This window comes from Meleagris gallopavo, chromosome 2 (genome assembly GCF_000146605.3).
Source record: "Meleagris gallopavo isolate NT-WF06-2002-E0010 breed Aviagen turkey brand Nicholas breeding stock chromosome 2, Turkey_5.1, whole genome shotgun sequence".
Taxonomy (NCBI): domain Eukaryota; kingdom Metazoa; phylum Chordata; class Aves; order Galliformes; family Phasianidae; genus Meleagris; species Meleagris gallopavo.
In genome coordinates, this window is record NC_015012.2 from 52993975 (window position 1) to 52998684 (window position 4710).

Sequence of the window (4710 nt, forward strand, 5' to 3'; positions counted from 1 at the left end):
TTAGCTGCCTGAAAATAAAGTTTTTCTAGGGCATGCTTGTGGAGTATATATTTCTGGCCCTCAACTTTTTTTAATTCACTTTGCATGAGAGTTGTGCATTATTTATAGCCATAGTGGGAGATGGAGTACCGTGGAAGAAAGAAAAATATATCTTTCCATCATGAATTCTGTTTTTGGCAGTGATGCCAGTTTGGGGCAAAATGCCAATAATTTCACAGCCAAAACAGAAGTGTTAAGATCCCCCCCAAATTCACCAGTCTCACTCGTGATCTCAATATTTTCTCAAAATATAGTTAGAAAAGTCCTGAGGCATGTGGAATCCTTATGACAAGAACAGCAGGTAATCGTTTTCTAATTCAGATGTCTTCAAGCTGCTTTTGAATAGACTTTAATAAACAGAGATTCTATTCTAAGCACCTCTGTGCTGTGTTGTCAAGACTATTGAGAATACAAATGATCAAACACCTCAGATTTTGTGTTCCAAGTGCTGGTGCCCATGAAACAGGCTTCCTCTTGGCAAAGAGTGGAGAAAGCTTCTCCACGAGGCACATAGATCTGACTTAGGGCCATGACTTCTGAATGCTTATGTAAATATATACTGTAGACCTTGACTAAGAAATACAAGGCAATTAATGAGATTATGCCCCTGTGGGCTCTTTCTACAAGATAAAGAGGGTTAATAGCTCCACACAGGGTTCATGACGAACCACTTTCTTGCTCCTTGCTCACCACATTTATACGGTGACTGTACGTATGACACTTCAGACACGACATGTATCCTCTCCTGGCCTCTAGCAACCACAGAGGAAAAAACAAAGAGGATATGTTAACAGTATGACATGTATTAAAAAAAAAAAGCCAGGAAAGCTCGACATTGCTTGATTCTTTCATTATCAGTAAGCATAACCTTTACACTGAATGTTTCTTTGGCCAAACAAGTATTTACTAGGCTGCTCTATGAACAGGCTCAAAACAAGTGACATCTGGCTTACTTTAACAATGTAGGGTATTGCCTTCCGTAGAAGTAACCTGACTTGACAGCTGCGCTATGCAGTACTCCAGTTTTCTAAACAACAAGGCTGTGATTCTTAAAGTAATTTTTACTGTAGCATTAAACAGAATGAACTTTGTTCAGCTGTAAGCAAAATGTGGTATGTGTGAAGCAGTGCAAATTGATGTACGCTTTCAGCAACAACTTAGGGCTGTTGAATAGTGCCCTGGATCTGTGCTCTGGATCTGTGCTGCACAACTACTCCCAGGTTGCTTCAGTTAGAGCTGCCAAGTGTCGTGCTTTATAGCACTCAGGATCAGTAGCTGTATGAATTGCGTTCAGCGGGCAAGAGCTGGACCTGAGAATAGGAAACTCCTCCTCAGTATGCAGCTGGCTTGAAATATTCAGTAGTAGAGGAAAAAAGTCCCAGTAATTTTGAAAGCATAACATTAAGAATAAGAAAAGCATTAGAGAATAGCATGGAGAGTGTTAGCAAAGGTAGAAGTCTTTTTATCAAGAACACCCTCATCTCACCTCAAAATAGTATCAAGAGTTAGTGGGAGTTCTGGGAACACGAGATGAAACTGAATAAGGATCTGGGAAATCTTGGTTGTGGAGAGTGGGTAAGGAAAATTATGTTTGCCTTAGAAAGCAGATGAGTCAGAGAAGAGACATGCTGAAACTGTGAAAAACAGTAAATGGTAATGCGAAAGATAGATTGAGGTAATTTCTGATTTCTTTGTCTTAAAGCATAAAAACAAGTGGAAATTTAAAGAAATCAATAGATAACAGATTCCAGAACTGGTACAAGGAAATTCTTGTTCAGATTTGTGATTAAATTATAAAAGTCACAATGGTGGTATGTTGTTAGGCTGAAGAATTTAACAAGGTTTCAAAGGGTTATTTCAGTGGATATCAGAAATATTTGTAGATGCTATAATCCATGCTGACAAATTTTGAAGGAGATATTAAGGCTCATACTTGTGATTTCAAGATTTTCTCTAGCTACTGGAGTTATGTTTTCTAGCTACTAGGCTTCCTTGCTGGTGGTTGTTCTTCCTTCTTAAGGTAAAATGTTAAGTAGGATTTTAGTGCTGTAATTTGTATAATACTTGTATAAAATCTGTGAAATTAGCTTTGACTCCCAATAGTGCAAACCTTGGTGATGATCCTCCAGGTGTCCTATGTGGGTAATGTTTGAGTTTAGTGGTGCAGGCAGCTCTTCATAAGTCGGCTGAACAGAACAGTCTGCATCATCATAGTTAAGTTTCTTTGGGTGATGAGAATTGTGCAGTAATGTCAGGAACTGATGCGACTATCGATTTATAGATTATGTGTATGAATAAAAACTATGCAGCTCTTCAAAATGCCCTTAAAGCAAGAGCATTTTCTGTGTTTGCCTTCTGGAATTGTTTCACTTCCAACAACTCAAAGGCTTGCCATAAGCAACTGTTGTCTTTACCTGAAGTCCCCCGTTAAATTGTTGGAAAAAAAATATATAGGCAACCCTAAACAAAGAAAATTTATTTTAGCAGAATGTCTCCTTGGTGCAGTTACGGTGTGCATGATTTTCATAGTTAGGCATTCATGCCTAAATTTATTTGTGAATATATGTTACTGATTGTTTTTGTCAGGATTTTGGTTTTGTTGAATGTCATGTGTCCCTAACTGATTTTAACTCTGTGGCTGATATTTAGGAAACATCACTGATGTAGTCCTGCTGTTTTATCTGATAGCAACGTCCTCAGGAATTGTTCATTCATCTAAGTCTACAGCTACACTCTGAGCTGCTCCTCTTTGGATGGCATGATGTTTTTGGATAATTTAAAATAAACACCCAAGCAATAATTAACGAAGCTGCACGTCTTAAAGATATGGAAAAGATATTTCAAAGGACTTTTATCATCAAATCCTCTTGATAAAGGAAACGTATATTTGCAGCTGTAACACAGACCGGTTGATTGGAATTAGTGAAATGGTGCACAAAAAAAAACATCCTACTTGGACGTTTTAGGAAATCAAAGGATATTATACTGTGCTTATGCAGTAACAATAACAGAATTTTGGGGAAGTTATGAAGGCTATCATTGTAATTTCTGTTAAAATACTGTTAATTAATTGAATTGTAACTGCAGTTAAGACTATGAAGTCCAGGTGATCCAGGTGACTGGCTTAGTTACAGTATCTCAGCTGTCATGGTTTCCCCACATAACAGTGCACTCTGCAGTGCCTGAGTCCACATCATACAGTGTTATTTTTAGCACTGATAAATGTAATATTTCAAGATAAGTGAGGCTGACAGCCAGGCTGGGCCCAGGGGTGATCTGGTAGCTCTCCCTCACTGTCTGCTGAGATGCAACATTCAGAACTCTCCAGTTTGTATGTATTCCCCATGACAAGAGTGTCAGCTTCCGCAAAAAGTGGCAAGTTGTCCTTGATAACAAAATCATTCTTCAGAGGCTGTTTTTGAGATCTGGTGGTGTGCACAGTGTCAGGAGGACTGGCTGGGTGCCCATTCTATGGCCTATACAAAGCAGTGAGCAACACGTTGGCATCATAGACCATCTAGGCAGCCATCATCCAGACCCCCAGTCTACACATAGAAACAACAGTTGTGATTTAATCGTAGCTTTGTAAAGACTCAAATCATCTTCCCTTTGCTCTCATGCATAAAACAGCTATCTTTTTGCCACATACTTTTCGTACTGAAATATACCTTTATTTCTTTTTTGCACAACACTTCAGCATTCAAGTGAACTTCAAAGCGTTACAGTTCTCTAAGAAAAAGTAGAAAATAAATAAATAAAAAAATCTAGTAGTATTTATATTGTTAAAACATTTCTTAAATCTCAGGTAATAATGAATGAGAACATAATGTTTTAACTGTAATCACTCAATTGCAGTAACCATGTGTAGACAGTTAACAACAAATAAATCCCTGCAATATACCTTTTAAAGCTATGTAAAAATGTGTATTAAGTGTTTCCAGAGGTTGGTTTCATTACACTTTTTTTTTTTCTTAACAATTGTTCAGTCATTTCTTTCATTGCTGGAAGTTTTACTTGACATTTCATCTAAAATATGATTTCTCGAGTATCGTCCCATTACTTACAGTCATATTTAGTAATATCTTCCCTTTGTTGTTTTTTTTTTTCCAATGTCTTTCCTTTGTTTTTCTTTCCACATCATTCCAGTACTTACTGACACTTTTCATGACTCCGCTTTGCCAGTATGCATATTTTTGTTTTATTGTTTTCTTTGAATCCATTATCTCTAAGCCTGTAATTACTATTATTGCTCCTCAAACCCATATAAGAATGGTAAAACAAACAAAACAAAACAAAAAAACCCACACTTTAAAATCTGTAAATTATCAAGAGGAAAGAAAGCAAAATTTAGCACAGAATAAAGAAAATAATTTTCTTCAGTCCAGTCTGAGGTAATGCCATTGTTGCTTGATGAGGGAATGTCTCAGTGGCAGTGGTTTTTGTTTTTGAAATTGGACTTCATAGAATTGTGGCAGTCAGGAAGCAGGACTCATAGTGTATGTGGACAACCTCTTGTATTATGGCAATGTTTAGTTAATGGTACCCGTGTTAATCCCATGCTGTGTGTCTATGGTATTAATTACTTTAAGGATGTCTGTTCCACGTTTCTTGCAGAATGCCATCTTGTTGTGGTGTTGTTCTGGTTAAGGCCTTTTTTTTTCTTTTCTTTCT